This window comes from Podarcis vaucheri, assembly GCF_965113315.1.
Source record: "Podarcis vaucheri genome assembly, chromosome: 13".
In the NCBI taxonomy this organism is placed as follows: domain Eukaryota; kingdom Metazoa; phylum Chordata; class Lepidosauria; order Squamata; family Lacertidae; genus Podarcis; species Podarcis vaucheri.
In genome coordinates, this window is record NC_138751.1 from 52,703,321 (window position 1) to 52,715,912 (window position 12,592).

The window sequence follows — 12,592 nt, forward strand, 5'->3', positions numbered from 1 at the left end:
GAGTTTGCAAGAGGATGCGGTCAGGGGATTTTGGAGCTGTTCTGAGAAACTGTTCGTTTGCCCAGGATGTCTAGCCCACCACAAGGTTCTAAGCCGAGCAACCTGTTAAAACCACAAAAGAGGAGGGGGTCAAGGAGCATTTACTGGAACCAGTAAAAGGGGTCAGAAAGATTTTAAACTCGCAGCGCCACCTAGTGTATAATGCAGTCTGGAACCGAAAGACCAACATCAATTATTTAATTGGTTGAGCTTCAATGAATATGCATAAAGGGGAATGTTTGAGGGCTGGGTCAAGGGTTGAACCATTGTTTTGCCTAAGGGGATAAAAACTGTTTGCCCCTGGTGTTCGGGGGCATTTTCTCTCATTTTGGCAGCTGAATGCACCCCTTTGCTTTGCTTGTCTGACAAATAAACCAAAGTCAATAAAACTTTTGTAATTAAAATATTGCTGCCTGGATTTTTCCATTCTGGTCTGTATTCTGAAGTCTCTAACAGGAGGAAGAGGCGAAGGGGAGGCTCCCAGATGATGCTGGTGAAGGACCCAGCAGCAGGGGGAGAAACAGCTCAGTGGAGGGGGAAGCCAATCAGCGCAACACCAGGGATAAAGGGGGGCAGACGGGGGAATTGGAGAGAGGGCTCCAGGACTCTTCACTGGACATCAGTGAGGAGAGCCCAGGTCCTCCGCTACCCACGCCTTCCCTGCGCAGAAGACTCCCGCGCAGTGAGAGGAGGAGGAGACTGGGTGTCAAACAACTTGTATGTTGGAAGAGGTTCAAGAAACGTCCACTGATGGATTCTGCCAGTGACTGAGGCAGCCACGATGAGAAGGGCTGTGCTGTCAAAAAGGTTTAATAAGGCAAACTAACCGAGAAAGGCACCAGCTTACGCACGAGTAACTCATACCTATTACACTACGTTTCAGGGGAACTGCAGCCATTGGGGAGAGGCATGCCTTAGGCCACCACCTCACAGGGAACATAACAACTATGGTCCTCCTTTAAAAAGTGGCTCCTTGGTGAAGCATCTCCTTTGGAGACAGAAGGGCCCAGATTCCATCCGCATAAGGCTGGGACACGCTGGGCCTGAAATCCTGCAGAGCCCTGCCGGCGTAGACCATACACCAAACAAGGCGTGGACCCACGGTCAGTATAATAAGGCAATTTCCCCTACCAGCCTGCTGGCAAAATGCCCCTTTGTCTGCATCTCTTGCCTCTGGTGTGGGGGAACGAGGCACCTCCCGGTGGGCTGGATTTGGTTCCGGCGCCTCCATCCACCGACCCAGAAGATAAAAAGCTTTTTTACCCCCTTACAAGGAAGTATAGGAGGCCTAGAGGGGCCAATAGTGCACATTGGATTGACCAGCCATGTTGCTCCTCTTTTTCTTGTTGGCCAAGCCCAACTGTGACCTTGCTAATGGCACTGCGCCGTCTTTTAAGATTTGCTGGACTTTGAAAATCCAAAAGAGGTTTCCCATCTGCACATTGGCTTTGTACATACCGAGCGAAATGAGACAGGCGACTGAAGGCCTCACTTTTTTTCCTCTTCTGCGCTCCACTCCCCCCAGAACAACCTTTTTTGTACATTTTTAAAAATATGGTTCAAGCAATATCACTCTGTATGTTTGCAAAGCTGTATGATGTCTTAACGTGCTTTATTAAATTATGTTATTCATATATTGTTATTGGTGAAAACATTTGTATCAGTGAGACAGTTTGTAAATGGTAATCAGTGCTACAACTTTCTCCTTCAGCTCCGGGGTCTGGGATTGTTGTGCTTTGCAAGTTCTCTCCCCCCCATCGCCACCCCTTAAAATCCCAAGCTCCACAAAAAGGGCCCAAATGGCGTCATCCCAATGGAAAACTGAAGCCTCTTGTCAGTTTAAAGACAATGGGGTGATGGATGTTGTTCTGGACTTGGTGGCGGAGTATGAAATATCTATGGCGGCAACTAGATAAAGGGATTTCTCTGATTATCATTCTACTTGCATATGGCACCATGATTGCATTATCTTCCTTCCTAATAGTTTTGACACCATTGCTGCTGCTTTTGGTACCACAGAACTCAAACTGTCTTTACATGTTTTCAGTGAGGCCGAAACTAGAAGTGACATTGAATACGTCTTTGCATTTAACAGGTGCCATTTTTGCAAAACCACAAATAGCAGCTGGGTGGGTGAGTGAGTGAGAGCAGCTGAACCCTTTGATGAGAGGGAAGCTCCCTTGGGCACCGCTGGTGGCTTTCCAATCCCAATGTCAATAGTAGTTTCAAGGGAGGAATTTCCCTTGTGACTGAAACAGGGGAGAGGTCCTTCCAATCTGCTGTGATCCTGATAACAATCAGCCCTCTCCTCCTTGCATTTTAAGAAGCTACTTGTTGCATTCAACGTCATATCTACAGTAGTTTGTTCCTGGCAGGACTCTCTGAGCACTCCCCACACCAGATAATCTCTCAATTTCTTTCAAGTGCAGCCCTACCAGTGACTGTGCAAAAACTTTTAAGGCCATTTTAAAACTGCCAAGAAAAGATGGTTGGGGATCAAACTGAGCCCATCTGCATAACTCCTCCTTTCGCAGAATATTCTGATTCTGCTCAGATGCATTGTAAGTTTGTTCCGTCTGGGCATTCCAAGGATGTGAAAGCCCCACCCACAAGCCCCCAAAATCTTATTCAGCAACCTGTCTAGTGTCTGAGACTTTATCAGGCGTTATCCACACAGTTTCAAGTTTTCAAAGACCATGAGGACCAGAAATTTGCCATTTAATTTTTTTTAATTAAAAAAAGGTAAAATTAGCAGGAAGCTGGATTCTGTACCCTATTATACCTTCTGCATGCTGTAGCTCCAGCAGGTCAGGTGAACATGTGTTATCCCTGCAAGTACCTGTGTTATCCCTGTGCTAACAGAGCAATTTAAAGAAAAGATTTCTGGGCTGTGTACAGCAGGCAGAACATAAAAATGCAGAAATACACAGGATCCTTATTTGCGGTGGGTCAGGTGCAGCCATGGCAGAAACCAGTATCTCCTCCAGCTGGCCTCCTTTTTAGGAAAATGACTGCGTCATTCATCCGTCTTGACATCCAAGTAACTGCCCAGTTTCAGATCCCCCACCAAGTGCCTCCTAGAACTCACTACTCTCAACTGCCCCCCCCAACATTCACTCTACCTTCAATTCATCAACACCTGTGGGTATCTGGAGGGATTAATTTCAATTCACATATACTCTCCTTCCTGTTAAAACCCATCCCACACAGAGGCAAGATCCCAAAACTTTGAGAAATTCTCTTTGAAATGATCTAGAATTTTTTTAAAGGGAAAATGAGTCTGTAAGTTGACATTTAATGGAATGCCCCCGTGACTTCAAGGTGAGATGTTTCCGCAGCTTTAGATTTCAGAGAATAGAGGCATGGAAAGGCCATATGGTTCAATCTAGTACCCAACCAGATATTCACAGCAGTAAATATAATGTAGGGATCACAGCTGAGGGCCTGCCCAGCTGTCAAGAGCTGTGGACAAGTCAAGCCAGTGAGCCAAGTCACAGGCACCAGTGACGGATGACGCTAATAATAATAATAATAATAATAATAATAATAATAATAATAATAATTCTATGCCACTCATCTCCCCTCTGGGCCTCGGAGAGCCTCCTACCTTCACAGTTCCTTCTCATTATAGCTGATGGGAACACTTTTCTCTGTAAGTCCCTCACCATCATCTGACAGGCATCCCTCTTGCAGGCTTGCAAGCAAATCAGCACTCTGTGACATGAGCTGGCAAACAGGGGCCAGGTTGCTGGGTTGCCAGGCAGCTGAATTAATACAAATAAAATGGGGTTCAAAGTGTTCTGGGATGAGGCCACCATGGGTCAGGCCAGAGGGTGCTGTTGGGGTGTGGTTGTGCCTTCCCTTGTTCTGCATCGTGCTCCCCTGCCTGTTCCTTTAGCTGCTTGATGGAATCATAGCAGGGTAGATTTGAGAGGGATCCCAAGGGTCATCTAGTCCAACCCCAGACAATGCCAGGATCCTGCCCACTGCCAGCCCTGGCTGGGCTCCAAACTCTGACCATCTTCTCCTTACCAGCCAGATGCACAGACCCCCTGCAATTCCTCCTAGGGTGGAGTAAGGGGAGAGAGAACCAAATAAGCCCAAATCCTACCATTTATTAATTTCTATTGTTTAATGGGATCCCCCCTCAATCTATAACAATATTGTGGGTAATAGGGTAATTGAGGTAATGATATCAGAATTCCAAAGGGAATGTCAAGCAGGGAGGGAGGGGGGAAGAGAGAGAGTGGAATTCTGGGAGAGAGAGACGATTGGAGGAGAGTTTGAAAGGGAGTCTGAATGTTGGGGAGGAGGCAGTTGAGAGTCAGTTGAGAGCGGTGGGTTCTGGAGGGAGGAGGTTAGCTGGGCTGGGCAGCTCTTCAGCTTAGGGTCAGTATGAGAATCGCCATCGCCCTCGTTTGACGGTGGCCAAAAAGGAACAGAGACTCAGAGAGGGACTGTGAGTCTCCTGTGGAGGCCGGGGAATGTGGCAGTTCCATGCCCAGCGAAGAGGGGCTCTGCCAGCTGCCCAGGAACAGAATAACCTCAATTTAGGAGTGCCACAGAGCCGGGCTTGGCTTGTATTCCTAATGCCCAGATGCCTCACACCACCCTCTGAAAACACCTGGAAAGCAGCTTAACAGACCTGGGCTATGCCTGATTATTGTCTTCCCAAGAAACTTTTAAATGTAATGCTGGTGGTCAACGAAAGACGTTTAAAGACTCTCTCAAGGCATAACTAAAAGAAATGTTGTGTAAACAATTGGGAAATGCTGGCCTGCAAATGCTCCATTTGGAGAACAGCCTTTACCAACAGTGTCATGGACTCTGAAGACACTCGAACTCAGGACAAAAGGGAGAAACAAGTTAAGAGGAAGGCACGCTTGGCAAACCTGTCATCAACTCCCACCCAGAAACCTATGTCCCCACTGTGGAAGGAAGTGTGGATCCAGAATTGGCCTCCACAGTCACTTATGGACTCACTCTTAAGACCATGTTCATGGAAGACAATCTTACTCGGCTACGAGTGATCGCCAGAGAAGAAGATGATAGATTTGGGGTCTACGGCCAATTTCATGGCCTTCATGGAAATGTCATGGAAGACTGAGTTTGGCTCTTGTCCATCAGCCTGGAAAGTGGAGATGGAGACCATTCTCTTGAAGCGTGGCCCTGTGGAGGAAGAAGGACTTGGTAACATCCTGGCAGACGTGAGGAATGGATGCCCAATGTCCCTGCCCTGACATTCCTCCCAAAGAAAGCTTGGCCAACCTACTTCCGGACGAGACCATCTCTTTTCTCCTCTCATGGGGTCTACGGCCAATTTCATGGCCTTCATGGAAAATCCTCCTGGGAAGATGCCTTGCATGGGAAGATGCTCCCCTCCCCCCAGTTGGTCCATCACTTCCACCATTGTGCTCCCCCAAAGCCGGCACCCAACCAGCAGGTGGAGGCGCACCTTGGGGAGGGGGATAGTGTCATGGGGCAGGAATCTGCTTCACCTACTGAACAGCAGCCTGAAGGGGTAAAAGGGGGAGTGACTTCACCTGCAGCTTCAAGGACTCCAAGAAGAAAGTGCTGATGAAAACCCGCTGGCTTCAGCCTTCCTAAGAAGAACTCCCAGTAGCAGCCAGAGAAGGCAGAGAAGGAAAGGAGACAGCTCGCTATTTTTTTTTCTTTTTAACACTGTTTATTATGAAATATTATTTGATCGTTGGCATATTGAAAGCAACCAGTTGCTCTAATTTCTTTGTTTAGTTTTAACATGTGCCAGTCATGCCGCTCTCCACTTTCAGGGAAGGGCACATTCAGACAGCAACCAGGACATCCGAGAAAACATGCAAGGCACTGAGTAGCATAGATTCCTCCAGCGACATGGAAGGACTTTACAATCCAGAAAAGCAAGACCGAAATGTCACGGAATACTGAGTTTGGCTCTTGTCTATCAGCTTGGGAAGTGGCAACGAAGACCATTCTCTGGAAGTGTGGCCCTATGAAAATATTTATCTGAATTTTCAGCATTAAGCCTTAGTCCAGAAGTCACCTTGAGACCTGCTTACTCACATCAAAGTTCAAATGTTGAGAGAAGTGCTTAATCAAGGAGCTGGTGCATGTGATCGCTCTCTCCAGTTCATATATTTTGGGAGTCAATCCAGAAATGCAAGACTGGAATGCCACAGATGACGGAGTTTGGCTCTTGTCCACCAGCTTGGGAAGTGGCGATGGAGACCATTCTCTGGAAGCGTGGCCCTGTGGAGGAATCCACTTCCGGACGAGACCATCTCTTTTCTCCTCTCATGCAGGAAAGTTCTTCCATTCTCTGTTGACACTCAACTTGTAGGGTGTTCTCCCAGCCCCATGCAAATCTTTCCTTCCTCTTACCTGTTCTTTTTATAAGGGCGGCTTGGGCAACAGCCACACGTCTCTCCAGGGATTTGGCCAGAACAAAGTATACCCACTGCCGAGGGTGTCTGGCCAACTGACCCAGGGAAGGAGGGGGACAGAACAAGCACCCCTGCCATGATGCCCATGCCCACATCACCACTGGCTGCAACGATCGCTGCTCCTGCCTGGGCACATAATGCCCAGACCACTGGCTTGGAAGGAGGGGGCGAGGGGCTGGGGAGAGACAGAGGCAGAAGGCAAAGTCTCCCCCGGCTCCGGAATAACTCTTGAGGTGTTTTTGGTGGGTGGAAACCTTGGCTCCTCTTTCTGCGCCAAGTAGGGCCGGGAAGGAGCCATGCCCACATGGAGAAGGGGCAGTGGGGAAGAGATGCCAGGGTTGCCAGACGGGAACCGCTGGGATGTTCTGTCGCCCTTCATCCCGGGAGCTGGAGCCTCGTCCCTGGAGGCCTGGCCCTGTGGAGGCGTGGCTCTGTGCCCATGCCCACGTCCCCACTGGCTGCCAACGATCGCTGCTCCTGCCTGGGCACATAATGGCCTGACCCCTGGCTTGGAATGAGGGGGGTGAGGGGCTGGGGAGAGACAGGCTTGCTCCTCCCCCCCCCACCAGCACTCAATTGGCATTTCCCCCTACCTGAACTCTGAGCCTTTCCACACTTTGCGTCCGTACAGGGGTCTTTGTCCTTCCCCCTGTCCCAGTACCTCTGGGGTGAGAGGCCTTTGTCTGGGTTCCAGTCCGTCCCATGATGCAGCGGCTCCCAGGCTGAACCTTCTCCTCCCTGCAAAACAAACGGAGACATCAGCAGGCGCCTGGCTCCCAGCCACGCTAGCCCCAGTCTGGGGCAGGAGGGGGGACCTGGGAAGGGGCATTTCTTCCTACCTGATCTTATTAGCTGCCCCAACCTGTACTCCTCCGTCTGGGCGTCTGGGCTCCGTCCCGACTGGCCTGGCACAGAGGCAGCAGCCCAAGTCTCCCCCGGCTCCGGAATAACTCTTGAGTTGTTCTTGATGGGGGGAAACCTTGGCTCCTCTTTCTGCGCCAAGTAGGACCGGGAAGGAGCCATGCCCACATGGAGAAGGGGCAGTGGGGAAGAGGTTTCCTGCTTGGCAGGGGGTTGGACTCGATGGCCCTTGTGGTCTCTTCCAGCTCTATGATTCTATGATTCTAGGTGCGAGGGTTTTTCATCCCTTGAGGCGTGGTCCTGTGGAGGAAGCAGGAAGCATCTGATGAGAAGGGGCTGGGGCGGATGAAAAACTACTGCCCCATTTTTGGTGACCCCCCCAAAAGAAGTCCCACAAGGACCCCTTCCTGCTGTCCCAGTCCCTGATGTTCGCCACGTCCCTCCAGGGATTTCGCCAGTGTGATGTAAACGTTGGGGAAAGGCTCCCTCCCTGCAGAGAAACTGGAGGAACCAGCAAGCGCCTGGATCCCAGATGATAGCACCAGTCTGGCGCATGAGGGAGGGGGGACACGGGAAGGAAGCATTCCTAAAATATGGGGCACTCAGTAGGCATTTCCACTTACCTGAAGTGGGAGCCTTTCCCCCTCGTTCTGGCGGGTCTCTCGCCTGAGGAAGAAATAAGTTATTATTCTGATTGCTTGGAGGAGTTCCAGATAGATATATAGATGATAATATTTATTATTACCCTCTATATATTTAGACATATTTATGGACATATTTTTGAGCCCATTTTGTGCCCCACCCCTCACCTGTTGGGGGCCCACCTCACCACCCCCTAGCTACGGCCCTGCCTGTACCACCCTACGATTTGGCACCCCTCCCTCTTGTTCTTCCGCGTAGTTTTAGCCCCCTCTGCAGCGTGGTGCCCAGCGTGAGCGCCCCAGTCATGCCATCCTAAAACTGCCCCAGCGCAGCCTTGACAGAGGATCCCACTCCTTGTCCTGGCCAGGTGGACCACAGAGAAACCCTCTCCATAAAACTATAGGGATCTCTAAATCAGACCTTCCTCCTCCAGCTAGCAAGAGCACTGGGAATCACTTCCCCTGCCACACAAGGTCACAACATACCTCAATATTGCCCCCCCCCCCGGTCTGCCTTCCCAGCTCCCTCCCTTGTTTGGCACAGAGCAGCCCGGCAGCAGCCCATGGGCAGGCAAGCCAGGGGAGACAGGGCCTTCCTGCGGTGGAGACATAGGGCCCCCGGGGGGAGCAGCAGCCCCAAACCTCTGTAGGGACAGCCTGAGTGCTGGCAAGGGTGTCTGGCCAGCTGACCCAGGGAGGGAGGGGGACAGAACAAGCACCCCTGCCAGGCTGCCCATGCCCACTGGCTGCAACGATCGCTGCTCCTGCCTGGGCACATAATGACCAGACCCCTGGCTTGGAAGGAGGGGGGGCGAGGGGCTGGGGAGAGACAGGCCTGCTCCCCCCCCCCCACTCCAGCACTCAATTGGCATTTCCCCCTACCTGAACTCTGAGCCTTTCCACACTTTGCGTCCGTACGGGGGTCTTTGTCCTTCCCCCTGTCCCAGTACCTCTGGGGTGAGAGGCCTTTGTCTGGGCTCCAGTCTGTCCCATGATGCAGCGGCTCCCAGGCTGAACCTTCTCCTCGCTGCAAAACAAACGGAGACATCAGCAGGCGCCTGGCTCCCAGCCACGCTAGCCCCAGTCTGGGGCAGGAGGGGGGACCTGGGAAGGGGCATTTCTTCCTACCTGATCTTATTAGCTGCCCCAACCTGTACTCCTCCGTCTGGGCGTCTGGGCTCCGTCCCGACTGGCCTGGCACAGAGGCAGCAGCCCAAGTCTCCCCCGGCTCCGGAATAACTCTTGAGTTGTTCTTGATGGGGGGAAACCTTGGCTCCTCTTTCTGCGCCAAGTAGGACCGGGAAGGAGCCATGCCCACATGGAGAAGGGGCAGTGGGGAAGAGGTTTCCTGCTTGGCAGGGGGTTGGACTCGATGGCCCTTGTGGTCTCTTCCAGCTCTATGATTCTATGATTCTAGGTGCGAGGGTTTTTCATCCCTTGAGGCGTGGTCCTGTGGAGGAAGCAGGAAGCATCTGATGAGAAGGGGCTGGGGCGGATGAAAAACTACTGCCCCATTTTTGGTGACCCCCCCAAAAGAAGTCCCACAAGGACCCCTTCCTGCTGTCCCAGTCCCTGATGTTCGCCACGTCCCTCCAGGGATTTCGCCAGTGTGATGTAAACGTTGGGGAAAGGCTCCCTCCCTGCAGAGAAACTGGAGGAACCAGCAAGCGCCTGGATCCCAGATGATAGCACCAGTCTGGCGCATGAGGGAGGGGGGACACGGGAAGGAAGCATTCCTAAAATATGGGGCACTCAGTAGGCATTTCCACTTACCTGAAGTGGGAGCCTTTCCCCCTCGTTCTGGCGGGTCTCTCGCCTGAGGAAGAAACAAGCTGTTATTCTGATTGCTTGGAGGAGTTCCAGATAGATATATAGATGATAATATTTATTATTACCCTCTATATATTTAGACATATTTATGGACATATTTTTGAGCCCATTTTGTGCCCCACCCCTCACCTGTTGGGGGCCCACCTCACCACCCCCTAGCTACGGCCCTGCCTGTACCACCCTACGATTTGGCACCCCTCCCTCTTGTTCTTCCGCGTAGTTTTAGCCCCCTCTGCAGCGTGGTGCCCAGCGTGAGCGCCCCAGTCATGCCATCCTAAAACTGCCCCAGCGCAGCCTTGACAGAGGATCCCACTCCTTGTCCTGGCCAGGTGGACCACAGAGAAACCCTCTCCATAAAACTATAGGGATCTCTAAATCAGACCTTCCTCCTCCAGCTAGCAAGAGCACTGGGAATCACTTCCCCTGCCACACAAGGTCACAACATACCTCAATATTGCCCCCCCCCCGTCTGCCTTCCCAGCTCCCTCCCTTGTTTGGCACAGAGCAGCCCGGCAGCAGCCCATGGGCAGGCAAGCCAGGGGAGACAGGGCCTTCCTGCGGTGGAGACATAGGGCCCCCGGGGGGAGCAGCAGCCCCAAACCTCTGTAGGGACAGCCTGAGTGCTGGCAAGGGTGTCTGGCCAGCTGACCCAGGGAGGGAGGGGGACAGAACAAGCACCCCTGCCAGGCTGCCCATGCCCACTGGCTGCAACGATCGCTGCTCCTGCCTGGGCACATAATGGCCAGACCCCTGGCTTGGAAGGAGGGGACGAGGGGCTGGGGAGAGACAGGCCTGCTCCTCCCCCCCCCCCCCACCAGCACTCAATTGGCATTTCCCCCTACCTGAACTCTGAGCCTTTCCACACTTTGCGTCCGTACGGGGGTCTTTGTCCTTCCCCCTGTCCCAGTACCTCTGGGGTGAGAGGCCTTTGTCTGGGCTTCAGTCCGTCCCGGGATGCAGCGGCTCCCAGGCTGAACCTTCTCCTCGCTGCAAAACAAACGGAGACATCAGCAGGCGCCTGGCTCCCAGCCACGCTAGCCCCAGTCTGGGGCAGGAGGGGGGGGGACCTGGGAAAGGGGGCATTTCCTCCTACCTGATCTTATCAGGGCTCCACACTTCTCCGTATGGGTGTCTGGGCTCCGTCCCGGCCGGCCTGGCACAGAGGCAGCAGCCCAAGTCTCCCCCGGCTCCGGAATAACTCTTGAGTTGTTCTTGATGGGGCGAAACCTTGGCTCCTCTTTCTGCGCCAAGTAGGACCGGGAAGGAGCCATGCCCGCACGGGGAACGGATGGAGGGTGAGGCAGGCGAGGGTTAGGGGCCGGCAACCGCAGTGATGGTCTGTTGTTCTTCGTCCCGGGAGCAGGCGCTGGAGCCTCTTCCCTTGAGGCGTGGTCCTGTGGAGGAAGCAGGACATCAGATGGGCCAAAAACAATGGCAGGACCCCTTTGTTCCCTCTCCCCCAGTTCCTGAGGGTCGTCACATCTCTCCAGGGATTTGTCCAGAACAAAGTATATGTTGGGGAAAGGCTCCCTCCCTGCAAAGAAAACGGAGACATCAGCAGGCTCCTAGCTCCCAGCCACGCTAGCCCAGTCAGAAAGGTGGGGGAGCTGGGAAGGGGGCATTTCCTCTTACCTGATCTTAGCAGGGCTCCCCACTTCTCCTCCATACGGGCGTCCGACCAGCCTAGTACAGAAGCATCAGCCAAAGTCTCCTCCCTCTCAGAAATAACCCGAGAAGCTGTTTTAATGGCAGGAAACTTTGGGTGTTGCTTCTGCGCCAAACAGGGCCGGGAAGGAGCCATGTCCGCACGGAAAAGGGGCAGTGGGGAAGAGGTGCGAGGGACGTCAGCCGGGAACCGCCAGGATGTTGTTCGGTTCTTCATCCCGGGTGCCGGATCCCTGGAGGCCTGGCCCTGTGGAGGAAGCAGGATACAGTATGGGCTCTCATGTGAATGGGCTCTCACTGCCTGCAGATTCCCCAATTATTGCATCGCCACACCATGCTGCTGGGCAAACTCGCAGAGCATGAAATTGCTGGTGGCTCCTGAGGTTTTAATGCTCGCAGTTGTGCTCTGCGTCCACCTGGGAACTGTAGCGTCACACGCGAACTGAGACCAGGAATAGCCACTGGTGGTAGTGAAGGCGCAGTGTTGTCCCAGAGGATACATATGGGAAATGCCAGGGAACCCAGAAGTCTAAATTGACTGATTAGTTCTTTCAGCAGGACTCAGGGGACCACCCTGGACCCTCAGCCTTTCGCTGTTGCCTCCTTGCCTCAAATTAAGAGTTTAAGGAACCTCTTTTCAAAGGGTCACACGCAGTGATGGTGCAAAGAAATAATACAAAATAAATCTCACTACGCTCCTGCCCTGTGTGAGCCAAAGCACTCTAGAGACCTTTCCCTTGAAACGATAGGCTGTGTACCCACCACACCTTTGGGGCTCATCCCCACTTCCTCTTGGGTCATGTGCCCAGCAAGCTCAGGTGTGTTAAGAGATTTGCCCTTTGCTAGACGGGCCAGCCTGGTTTGCTAAAGTCAGCCCAGGAATTCCTTGTCTGGCACAGTTGTGCAGCCTGTACTTTCATAGTTATCTCAATTAATCAAAATTCTGCAGTTGATCAATTTCTACAGCTTAGTTGGGTTGGGGTCTCCTGCAAATCTATAACAGTATTTTTCCTGTACAGTTTTTAATCCCTGTACTGTTGTGACCTGATTCATGATTATAAAGTAAGTAAAGCTTATTTTTAAAGTTCCCAGGTTGATGCCTGATTCTTTCTTAAG

General features: G+C 52.4%; 1 long non-coding RNA gene across 1 annotated transcript in view; it reads left to right on the forward strand.

Annotated features, from left to right (window-relative positions):
* The window catches only part of LOC309516419, a 25,804-nt gene extending 14,106 nt beyond the window's left edge, over nt 1–11,698 (forward strand). Inside the window, exon 3 of the long non-coding RNA XR_014212900.1 lies at nt 11,410–11,698. This is a non-coding gene — a long non-coding RNA (uncharacterized lncRNA). The remainder of the gene's footprint in view (nt 1–11,409) is intronic.
* The last annotated feature ends 894 nt before the right edge of the window (nt 11,699–12,592 follow it).